Below are 12,896 nucleotides of genomic sequence, written 5' to 3' on the forward strand. Positions count from 1 at the left end.
TCATGAACTCTCTCCTCCATCCCCACCCCCTTTCCGATCCCTTTTTTTCTAATAATTATTATATTCTTTTCATATATTTTTCTTTTCCCACCTATTTCTATTATTATTTCAAAATTTATTTCCATCGATTGTTTTATCTACACCTTTTAGCCTATTTTGATCCCTTCCCCCCACCCCCACTAGGGCCATCTGACACTTGCTCATCCTGCTTTCTACCCTTAATGTCACCATTAGCACATCCTTTAGCTAATATCACCACCGTCAATACCCCTTTGTCCTTTTGTCTATGACATCTTTGGCAATCTCTCCTTTGCCTCCACCTATCACTGGCCCTGTATCCAGCCCCATCTGCCCCACCCCCCTTAAACAGCTTATATTTCACCTCATTTTTATTTCTCTTTAGTTCTGATGAAGAGTCATACAGACTCAAAACGTTAACTCTGTCTTCCTCTCCACAGATGCTGTCCATTTTCCAGCTATTTTTGTTTTTGTTTCAGATTCTCAGCATCTGCAGTATTTTGCTTTTATCTTAAAACATGTAAAGAAATTGTTACATGCAACTGGTATATGAATATCAGTGCCAGTGTGATGCTAGGTATGTAGGCCATACACCCTAAAGACTGGCTGATCATATCAAACAGCATGTCCCAGCCGCTGTTCACAATGGGCAGGGTACAGACCGTACCCAACCAGCCCGCTTGCAAAACTCAAAACGCTGTGTCCAACATTAGATGTGATTCTGCGATTGGACAACACTTGCTAAATAATCCTCAATGTGCTAAAATTATGCTGACAACAAATTTAAGATTGTCAGTTGGGCTCACAATATGGTGCATTTGCATGTACTGGAAGCTACATATATTAATACACAGGGCCTTATTCTTTTCAGACAGAAAGAACATGTACAGACATCGCGCCTGTTTCAGCAAAACCAAACGTGTGACAGCCATTTGCTGATTCATTCCTCAGACAATGCCTTGACCAATCAGGGTCAAGCTGCCTGGTTTAAATTTCAAGAAAGCTCGGCAGTTAACTGTCAGTCACCATCATGGTGCATTCTCTATAGCAATGCCACTTGCCAACCAATCAGCACTCTCTTCATGTTCAGTATTTTTTGTTGGTTTCACCCTTATGTTGGTATTCTTGCGAGTGTCCTGATGAGTGTAAGATGAAAAACTTAGACATGTCTCTTTTCAGCAATAACCTTATGTGAGGTGGTCTAATGGTGCTATTAAACATGTAGGCACAATTCTGTAGAAATTTTCTCTATACCTTTAGCCTTCCTAGGATGGGTGGCCGTGCCAGTCGTAAGGCAAATACAAGTATAACTTTCCATGTATCTTTGCCGCATCAAGTTTGCAGTTATGAAGGAGAAATATACAGTAGTGGTTTTCATCCAACATACTGTCTGAGGAAACATTGATGATTTCAAAAATCACTGCATATGAAAACTTTTGTATTATTATCCCTCAAGAAGCTGAGGTGGCATTGAGGACTTTAGCCAATATCCGGTATTTTAATTGTGCTGGAGTGCTGTTCAAAGATGGATCAACTGCATTCACTAGCTGAGAAGATCTTTCCTGAATGAATGATGTGCAAGTCTCCAACAGGCTGTGAAGGAAAGTTGGAATATCTTCCTCTCAGGAGAAGTACTGACATATTAGAATCATCCTATTCCACAATCTTTCGAAAACATCTGGGGGTGCTGTGGACATATGGCCTCGTTAGATTTCTAGAGGGCAGTTTAAGGGGTATTAAATTAATCTGCAGATGTTAAAACTTCCTAAGTGATGAGGCTGATGATGTTTTAAAAGCAGCTGGAGTGACATGGGCATTCAGTACAGAGCCCTCAGGAAATCTGCAACACAAATTTATGGCTTGTATGCACATTTAAAAAGTTTAAACTATTTCTATATTATGCCAAGTATGTTGAAACAGATGGTGACTATTCAGTATATACCTCTGTGCTGAAGTAGTGAGTGAATAGAGTGCCTTCAATCATCCACTTTGCGAGTTTATATTGGTGACTTATTTTTTTGGAAGTAGGCTGCCAAAGGCATATGAAGATGCTGACACTATCATTCCTATAAGTCCAGCTGGTTGAACTTTGAAGAACTCTGTCCGTGGTCTCAGAAATGAGTGACAAAACTAGACTAACCATTCATTCCTGTGTACTCTGTCCAATGAAAATCCTTAGCTCATTGTCTGTTGATGCTTCATCTGAGCCATATTCTTGGCAGTTTTTGTCAGTGATTATTTGCCATCGTCTTCCATACTCAGGGGCAGGGCAAGATTTTTGTATTAGTGCTAAATTCACTGCCACTTCACTTCTGGGATGCCCACTTGAAGAATTTCTGCACTTCTCTCCAGTGGGATTTCCGTTTGTCTCTTTTACTTTTCAGGCTATTATGTTGCTGATAATTGACTTTTAAGAGAATGGTGGGGGAGGGGAAGGGACGAGGAATGAAAATATGCTTGGTTTGGGTTCGTAACCTAGAAAAAAAATGCACAATTTGCATGGTCCCTCCAACTTCCAACACTTCCAAACCCCCCACCCCTCGACCTCTGACATCCCCCACACCACCCACCCATCCCGACCTCAGTCCCCCCTCCCCACAGACTTCCGACCCCCCCATCACCCCCATGCCTGACCGCCTCCGACCTCAGGCCCCCCCACTTCCCACAGACGTCCGAGCTCCCTCCCGACCTTGGACCCCCCCCCGCCCCCACAAACCCTCTCGGGCTTCTGACCCTTCCCTGGACCTCGGACACCCCCCCACCTCACCTCAGACCTCTCCACCCACCAAGACCACTCCCGGACCTTGGAGCCCCCCTACTCCATGACCCCCCCGACCTTGGATTCCACCCCCCATGACACCCTTGGACCTCAGACCACCCCCACCCCCCCCCGCCAAGCCCTGCCACAACCTTCCCCCGGACTCTGACCGACCTCCGCCCGTCCTCAGCACCCCCCCAACCCCAAACCTTGGACACACCCCTCATGAACTTCTGACCATTCCCCCCCTCAAACACTGGAATTCCGACTGACCCCCTCCCCACCCCACTGCACATCCAACTGACCCCTGCCCCCCCACACCCACCCCAGACTTCTGAACAACCAACCCTCCACCCTCCCCCACCCCTTGACACGACCACCCCTTGACACCCCCACCCCTGAATCCTATCCACTTACCTTAGGTGCTTACCTTCTCCCTGGCCTGTCAGTTTCCCTTGCCCTTTAAACTTACCTGCTTTACAGCAGCAAGTGTTGTAAGAAAGGGGGCATGGTCTCCTTGAATCCACCGGAGCCACTCTTTGCTGGGGCCTGTGAGGAATCTTTTGATGCAGGCCTCAAGCAGCTCCGGCAAACGTAAGTGTCAATGTAATTTTCAAGACCAGGTAAGTAGGTATTTATTTCTTCTAATTCCTGTGGGCCAGCATTTTCCGATGTTAGTTGGGTGTTATGGCCCATATTGTTTCTTGGGGAAGGGGCTCTTGTGGAAGTTCCAGTCCTTATTGGAACAACAGCTTTGCCAACATTGCTAGCTTAACATTTTTTATACATGTTTTAAAATTATCCATTTGCAATGGAATCTTTTGAAACAATGGGAAACAGGTTTAAACATTTTTTTATCATTTGTGTAATATACAAGTTAATTTCCTGTGGCCTGTTCATGAGGAGTCAAAACCAAATAGGAAAACTTTCTGGCAATTTGGGAAGTAGAGAAGAACTTGTTGAAGCATAAGGGCAAAACTGGCACACTATAGCACCAGCGGCATGGGTGGAAGGATCTAATTAGAGATCATAGGCTGTTTCCATTATGAATGTAGACTGGTTATTTATAACAGCAAAGTTGTCACAAAGGTGTTTCAAAAAATGTGACAACAAGACAACATATTGTGGATAGGCACTTAGGCAGATAAAATAATTATGGTATATTAAATTGTATCAGACATTAATTTAACATTTTATATATTTTACTCCTTCAAATGTTGCTTTTTAATTGGATTCTGAAGAAAGTATATTTTATGAAACTATTAAGCAGAGAGATAAATTTACATACATTTTGTTTTAATTGGTGAAACTTTATACAATAATTGTTGATAATACATTGTGAGATCAAATGGAGACATTTTAAGTTCCTTACTTCTTAGATCAATATCTTCACTGTCATTTCTAGTCTTTTCTCTTAAGTCTGGTGTGTTTCTAAAAACAAAGGTTCCATTAAGTGTTTTACCAAAATATATGATCTGTTGTATGGTTTTAATGCCATTGGGAACACAATACCTACTTGTCTGTAGCCTTTTGAATTCTTACCTCCCCTTTTTCCAGTTTAATATAAACACAATACAATTACATTCTTCTGATTAGTCACATTACAGAAGTCTCTAATTCCTGACTGATTTATCATCTAAAACTTTAGCTTTGACTGGAAGAACTACCCATTGATTGATCCTTTAGCAGCTTTGCACATCCATCCTTCATGCTTGGTCTTCCATCCAGTTTACCAGTATTATAGGCAACCTCTGCAGTCTTTAGTTTCTGGATTAAGGTGTGGGATACTTTTGAATTATTAACCTCAGAGAGTTTTGTAAACTTTCCCTCCTTACCTTCAAAAAGTCTATCATTTTTTTCCAAGAGTCATGAGGGATGTTGCAATTCTTTGATGCCAGCTGTCACACAGCTATATTATTTACATTTGTAAACAGGGAGGATAGAATGAGCAGCACGGAAAACTGGTGTCCCTTACATTGTTTGCCATCAGAAGTGCCAGAAAAGATTAATACAATACTGTGGATAAATATTAACATCCCCACCGAAATTTGTATATACTAATTGTTGAAACATGCCAACATATTTAAACCAGCTGTCAGAATGAATAATCATTTACTGATCTTTTGTATTTACCTGACTGCAACTTTGTATATTTATTGTTAGGACTCACTCAAAGAAATCAATTGATTTATATATGTTAATGGAGATTCGCAGTGGATTAAAATAACTTCAAAAAACTACTGCAGATGCTGGAAATCCAAAACAAAAACAGAATTACCCGGAAAAACTTAGCAGGTCTGGCAGCATCGGCGGAGAAAAGAGTTGACGTTTCGAGTCCTCATGACCCTTCAACAGAACTGAGTAATATTAGGAGAGGGGTGAAATATAAACTGGTTTAATGTGGGGGGAGAGAAGTTTGGGGGGGGGGGGGGGGTGGGGGGGGGGGGGGTTGGTTGTAGGGGCAAGCAAGCAGTAATAGGAGCAGATAATCAAAAGATGTCACAGACAAAGGAACAAAGAGGTGTTGAAGGTGGTGATATTATCTAAGAGAATGTGCTAATTAAGAATGGATGGCAGGACACTCAAGGTACAGCTCTAGTGGGGGTGGGATGGAAAGACTGACAGGGCATTACAGGTATAGATTTAAAAATAATGGAAATAGGTGGGGAAAGAAAAATCTATATAAATTATTGGAAACATCTATATAAATTATTGGAAAAAACTTCCTCCTACCTCTCCCTGGACCATGACCCCACCACTGAACATCAAGCCATTGTTTGCAGGACTGTCACTGACCTCATCTCCTCTGGAGATCTTCCTCCCACAGCTTCCAACCTGATAGTCGCCCAACCTCGGACGGCCCGCTTCTACCTCCTACCCAAAATCCACAAACAGAACTGTCCCAGCATTTTAAATTGCAGTCAATCGACCACCTGTGAGTAACCCGATTTTAAATGACTAAAAATGATTTTTAAAAATATTCAAAGCTATTCTCTAGTTAGATTAGGGGCAGAGTCCTAGGGTTGGCGAGTGGGGGCGGGCCCCGCTCGCCGATGCATAAAATGACGCATGGTGACATTGAGTGTGCGTCACCGCGCGTCATTGAGATATTCAGTTCGGCGGGCACGCAGCAGAGTTGGGTGCGCGCCCGCTGAATTGTCAAAGGCCTATTAAGGCCATTTAAATATCAATTAAAATACATAACTGAGCTGCTCGTCCAACCTTAAGGTTGGCGGGCAGGGAAAGAGCCCAGGTGGCATTCGCATTTATCATGAAACCTCATTCATGGGAGGGATGAGGTTTCATGAAGGTTCTTAAAGTTTAATAAAATTTTTAAATAAAATTCATTGACATGTCCCAGCTCATGTGACACTGTCACATGAGGGGACATGTCTTAACATTTTTTTTGTCTTTATTAAAATTTTAAAAAATCAAACTTATCTCCCTGAGGCAGCTTTCGCGTGCATGCGCGAAAGAGTGCAGGCCTTGACTCAGCCTACTCCCCCTGCCTATACAGGGAGCGCACAGCGCTTCTGGGTGCATGTCATGCTGTGTGGGCCTTAATTGGCCCGCCCATGTAAAATGGCGGCAATCGGCTGCGCGCCCGCCCGCGCCCATTCCAGTCCAACCCCCCTCCGGACAGGAAGAAAACTCTCCCCAGGGTACAGTAGTCGATTCATTAGTACATTTTAAAAAAATCATTCAAACCCTTTGAAAGTACAACCTATTGATGTCTGGCAGCATCTGTGGAGAGAGAAACTTCCTGGTTCCTGCACCATTATCCTGCAAATGTGAATTATAATGAAAGGTTATTGACCTGGAACATTAACTGTTTCTTTCTCCACAAATGCTGGCTGACCAGCTGAGTATTTCCAGCATTTTCCCTTATTTTAGATGTCCGGCATCTACAGTATTTTGCTTCTGAATCTATCAGTGTCTGTTCACCCAATAGTTCCAGGTTAATTTTTGGAGCCTCCACAAAGACCTGAAAATGAACACAATTAGCAGAAACTCCCATTAGTGAGTAATTCACCCAAGGGGGTTTGAGTGGTTTAGTGGGTGGGAATCTTCTAGCAGAATGTTTATAAAACTGGCTGAAAAGAATGTAAAAACTCGACTTGTGTCAAATGCAATTTGGGCTGAAAATTCTGTGATGTATTGTGGCGGAAACTCCAAGCCCTATTGTCTAAACTTGTTTCTACAGGAACACGGTTGATCAGTTGCTGTTGTAGAGAGATATTTTTGGCATGTCCTATATTCTCACTCATTGTGTCAGCCATGCCTTTGTTTTTCACCTGAGTCAGAAAGTCCACATGAGAGGGTGACAGGGCCTTGATTTACTGTCACATCTGAAAGAGGGCGCCTGTGACAGTGCACCATTCCCCCAGTACTGACCCTCTGACAGAACAATGCTCCCTCAGTACTGAGCCTCTGACAGAACAATGCTCCCTCAGTACTAACTCTCTGACAGTGCAGCACTCCCTCAGTACTGACCCTTTAACAGGGCCGCACGCACTCAGCACTGAACCTCCCACAGGGCAGTACTCCCTCTCTCTTTCTGTCTCTCTCTTTGTTTAACAGGATTCAAATCAGTTGGTGAAGTCAAAACTAAAACACAGAGCCTTTCCTTGCTGAGCTGATTGACCTTGTAAAGTGTCAACACTACTCACCCACATCCAGTGTCCCAGCGCTCCCCTATTTATATGTATTCAAATACCCATTATCTGTTTCCCTTTACAATGTAATTGATATTAACAAACCTTAACAATGTGTAATTGATATTAACAAAACCTTAACAATGTCATTGATATTAACAAACCTTAACAATGTAATTGATAAAATATTAACATATCTCTCTTTCGCTCTCGACCGCTCTTTCTCTCCCTATCTCATTCCCGCTCTCTCGCCCCGCGAGCCGCTCCAGCCGTTGACAGTTGGCAGCGCTCATTGCGCACGCGCAGATTCCTCCCGTTACCAGGCAACTTCCCCGCCTGTCCCCGCCCATTGTCACGTGCCTATCGACACCCCAGCGCATCAGCCGCTTTCCGCCAGTCCGAGTGAGGATTCCCACACCTCATGACCGGAAGTGTGTCTGCGGGGCGGAAGTGGCTGGCAGGAAGTCGGTTGAGTTTTAAACCGACGCCTCGCCCCGCTCGAGGCTCCCTGTTCTCCGGCTCCAGGGTGGAGGCGACGCGCGGGACATTCAAACACCGGCCCGAGGGAGAAGGTGGGAGCTCGGCCGCATCGGGAGCTGATAAGACCCAAGTGGGTTGTTTTCATGTCGTTAATGGGCCGGGATGGGGTTTATTGGGGGTGGTGCCCATCTGATGAAGCACAGATTGTGGTCCCTCGGGCACTGAACCCAGCCCCCCCCTTCCCCTGGGCACCAACCCCAAATACCCCCTTCACCTGGGCACCAACCCCAAATACCCCCCTTCCCCATGGCACTAACCCCAAATGCCCCCCCTTCTGGGCACCAACCCCAAATACCCCACCCTTCCCCTGGGCACCAGCCCCAAATACCCCACCCTTCCCCGGGCACCAATCCCAAATACCCCACCCTTCCTCTGGGCACAACCTCAAATACCCCCCATTCCTCTGGGCACCAACCCCAAATACCCCCCCGTTCCTCTGGGCACCAACCCCAAATACCCCCCCCGTTCCTCTGGGCACCAACCCCAAATACCCCCCCCCTCCCTTCCTCTGGGCACCAGCCCCAAATACCCCCCCTTCCTCTGGACACCAACCCCAACCCCCCCTTCCCCTGGGCACCAACCCCAAATACCATCCCTTTCCCCTGGGCACCAACCCTGAACCCCCTCCCTTCTCCTGGGCACCAACCCCAAACTCCCCCCTTCCCCTGGGCACCAACACCCTACTGTTCTCCCCTTCCCTCTCCACTCCCCACACCCCTGGGTACTGACCTATTGTAGGACACCCTGCTCAGCTATCTGACCCCAAATCCCCAGCTATATGCTGCCTACCCCCACCTCCTCATGGTATTTCACCTCCCACATGTACAACTCCCCCTCCCCTGCCGATACTCCCATCCTGAGTACCTGACCTACACCCCCTCCCACCCTTCTGGAACCTGGTTCCCACTTTTTTATTCATTCATGGGATGTAGGTATCACTGGCAATACCAATATTTATTGTCCATCTCAGATTGCCCTTGAGAAATTGGTGGTGGTCTGCTGTTGTAGGTGCTGCACAGTGCTGTTAGTTAAGGAGTTCCAGGCTTTTAACCTAGGGCATTAGAACAATGTATTTCCAAGTTCAAACTGGTAGCTTGGAGGTGCTGGTACTCCCATGTATCTGCTGTCCTTCATCTTGAGGCTGGGTTATTGAATATATTCAAGGCTGAGTTAGATTCTTGATCGAGAAGGGAGCCGACTGTTATGGGGGGCAGACAGAAAGTGGAGTTGTGGCCACAATCAGTGCAGCCATGATCTTATCGAATGGTGGAGCTGGCTTGAGGGGCCGAATGGCCTACACCTCTTAATTCTTGTGTTTTTGTGTAGAGGTTATGATTTTGTGGGGGGGGGGTTGCTGTTGAAGAAGCCTTGTTGAGTTGCTGAAGTACATGTTGCATATGGTACACACTGCTGCCACCTTGTGCAGGTGGTGGATGGGGTGCTGATCATATGGCTACTTTTTCCTGAATGGTGTTGAGCTTCGAGTGTTGCAGGAGCTGAACTCAACCAAGGCAACTGGAGAGAATTCTGTCACCCTCCTGACTTGTGCCTTGTAGATGGTGGACAGGCTTTGGGGGAGTTGGGAGGTGAGTTACTCTTGTAGCCGCAGTATTTTTGTGGTTGGTTCAGTTATGTTTCTGATCAATAGTGACCGCATGGATGTTGATATTGGGGGATTTGACCATGGTAATGCCATTGAATATCAAGGGGAGGTGGTTGATTCTCTCTCATTAGAGATGGCCATTGACTGGCACTTGCGTAGCATGAATGTTACTTGCTATTTGAGTCCATTAAACTCTACCTGAGGAGTTGTAAATGGAACTGAATACTGTGCCCACTTCTGACCTTAATGTGGGAGGAAGGTCATTGACAAAGCAGCTGAAGATGATTAGACCTAGGACTCTGACCTGAGGAACTCCAACTGTAAAGTTCTGAGGCTGATATGATTGACTTTCAACAACCACAACCACCTTCCTTTGTGTTAGGTATGACCTCATTCAGTCGAGAGTTTCTCCCCTCGTTGCTATGGGCTTCAATTCTACAAGGGCTTCTTAATGCTACGCTGTCAAATGCTGCTTTGATGTCAAGGGCAGTCACTCTCACTTCACCTCTGGAATTCAGCTCTTTTTGTCTGTGTTTACACGAAGACTGTAATGAGGTCAGGAGCTGAGTGGCCCTGGTGGAACCCAAACTGAGCATCACCGAATAGGTTTTTTCCCAGAAGTGCTGCTTGGTAGCACTGTCAATGATACCTCTGTCGCTTTGTTGATGATTGAGAGTAGGCTGGGGTGGTAATTGGCCAGATTGAATTTGTTGTTTTTTTTCTCACATTGTCAGTTAGATTCCATTGTTGTAGCTGCACTGGAACAGCTTGGCTAGAGATGCAGCTAGTTCTCGAGCACAAGTTATCAACCTACAGGCGGGATGTTGTTGGAGCCTATCATCTTTGCTGTATCCAGAGCACTCAGCTATTTCTTCATAACACGTTCAGTGAGTTGAATTGTCTGCAGACTTGTCTCTGTGATGTTGGGACCTCAGGAGGAGACCAAGATGGATCATCCACTCAGCACTTCTGGCTGAAGATGGATACAAACAGTTCAGCTTTGTCATAGAATCATACAGCACAGAAAGAGGGCCTTCAGCCCATCGTGTCCGTACTGGCCATCAAGCACCTATCTATTCTAATCTCATTTTCCAGCACTTGGCCTGTAGCCCTGTATGCTATGGTGTTTCAGGTGCTCATCTAAATACTAAAATGTTGTGAGGGTTCCTGCCTCTACAACCTCCTCAGGCAGTGTGTTCCAGATTCCAACCGCCCTCTGGGTGAAAAAAATTTTCCTCTAAACCTCCTGCCCCTTACCTTAAATCTATGCGGCCTGGTGATTGACACTTCAGCTAAGGGGAAAGGTTTCTTCCTATCTATGCCCCTCTTAATTTTGTACACCTCTATCAGGTCCCCCCTCAGCCTTCTCTGCTCTAAGGAAAACAACCCTAGCCTACCCAGTCTCTCTTCATAGCTGAAATGCTCCAGCCCAGGCAACATCCAGGTGTATCTCCTCTGAACCCTCTCCAGTGCAATCACATCCTTCCTACAGTGTGGCGACCAGAACTGCACACAGTACTCCAGCTGTGGCCTAACCAGCGTTTTATACAGCTTCAACATAACCTCCCTGCTCTTATGCTCTATGCCTTGGCTAATAAAGGCGAGTATCCCATGTGCCTTCTTAACCACCTTATCTACCTGTGCTGCTGCCTTCAGGGATCTACGGTCTTGTACACTAAGGTTCCTCTGTACCTCCTAGAGTCCTACCATTCATTGTGTATTCCCTTGCTGTGTTAGTCCTCCCAAAATGCATCACCTCACACTTCTCAGGATTAAATTCCATTTGGCATTGCTCAGCCCATTTATATCATCCTGTAATCTAAGGCTTTCCTCCTCACTATTTACGACATTACCAATTTTCGTGTCACCTGCGATGTTACTGATCATACCTCCTATATTCACGTCTAAATCATTCATGTATACTACAAACTGCAAGGGTCCCAGCACCGACTCCTGCGGTACACCACTCGTCACAGGCTTCCAATCGCAAAAATAACCTTCGACCATCACCCTCTGCCTCCTGCCACTAAGCCAGTTTTGGATCCAATTTGCCAAATTGCACTGGATCCCATGGGCTTTTACCTTCTTGACCATTCTCCCATGTGGGACCTTGTCAAAAGCCTCACTGGAGTCCATGTACACTACATCAACTGCACTACCCTCATCTACACAATTATCACCTCCTTGAAAAATTTAATCAAATTTGTTAGACATAATCTCCCCTGACAAAGACATGCTGACTATCCCTGATTAATCCTGTCCCTCAGAATTTTAGCTCTGAAGAAGTCATGCCGACTCGAAATGTTAACTGTTTTTCTCTCCACAGATGCTGTTGGACCTGCTGAGTTTTTCCAGCATTTTCTGTTTTTGTAACATAATGACTATGTTGCAGTAATTGTACTGTCTCCTACTTCCTGTGTACCTTACCCCCAGTTTTTGGCTAATTCACCACCCCACACCCGTGTAAAGAGAAAGACAGACTGGATGAGGGGGTTGGGCTTCTTGTGTGAAGTGCCCCTAAACATGGAGTAGTTTAAAAAGTTTGTACTGTAGCAGCTGAGATGTGTCCCTGTACCACCTGCACTTTTTATTCATTTACGGGATGTGGGCTTGCCCCCTTGCCCATGTGGTGCCCCCAGTAGCTACCCAATTTGTGTGATTCCTCTTGCCTGCGCAGTGTTCCTGCACCCTCCTCCCCCAATCATCTGCATGGTCTCCCCCTTACGTGTGTGATACCCCCAGCCTCCCATTTGCACAATTGCCCCCTTGCCCTCAGTGTCCCCTGCCTCTGTGGTGTCCCCTGCCTCTGTGGTGCCCCCAGCCCCTCCTGTCTACACAGTTGCCCCTTGCCCATGTGTTGCATCCCCCCAACCCCCCTCGCACTGCATTTTAACATGCAGTCCTGTAGTTGCTGGGGCTGCAGGGCCGTCCAGGCGGTGTTTGTTCACAATGCTCGACTGTCAAACGCAACAGTTGTGCACCGCACTGGCTGCTGCCCTGACCCAGCACCCCCCGACTTACAATAACAGAAAACAGTTTTGTACTTTACGCCTCAATTAACCTACTTTTTGACATTGTTTTCCTTCTCGATTCAGCACAGGAGAGCCCAATGCCCCTGGTTACAAACACGACTTTTTCCGTGTTCTCCAGCACGAAATGGTCGCAAGGCCGGGGCGAATTCGTTAGTGGCCGAGAAGTGAGCAGTACGTGTGTCTCAGACTCAGTGTTCCTAATCCTCTTTTACCCATCCTGATTAAAGTGACAGCGGATAAGTGTAGGGACTGGATCATTCACATTTCGGATAGAATCGCTTTTTTTCTTC

General features: G+C 45.9%; 1 protein-coding gene across 4 annotated transcripts in view; it reads left to right on the top strand.

Moving 5' to 3' along the window:
- The first annotated feature begins 7,872 nt into the window (after positions 1-7,872).
- ccdc171 (coiled-coil domain containing 171) overlaps positions 7,873-12,896 on the top strand; it is a 226,036-nt gene continuing 221,012 nt past the window's right edge. For 3 of the 4 annotated variants that reach the window (XR_013573484.1, XM_078530309.1, XM_078530341.1), the window contains exon 1: positions 7,881-8,003. The gene's annotated coding sequence lies outside the window, so the exon portion shown is untranslated. Of the gene's footprint in view, positions 8,042-12,896 lie in introns of all 4 variants that reach the window. The other variant, XM_078530317.1, reaches the window with a different exon arrangement.

The sequence above is a fragment of the Cetorhinus maximus genome, chromosome 2, assembly GCF_964194155.1.
Source record: "Cetorhinus maximus chromosome 2, sCetMax3.hap1.1, whole genome shotgun sequence".
Lineage (NCBI taxonomy): Eukaryota > Metazoa > Chordata > Chondrichthyes > Lamniformes > Cetorhinidae > Cetorhinus > Cetorhinus maximus.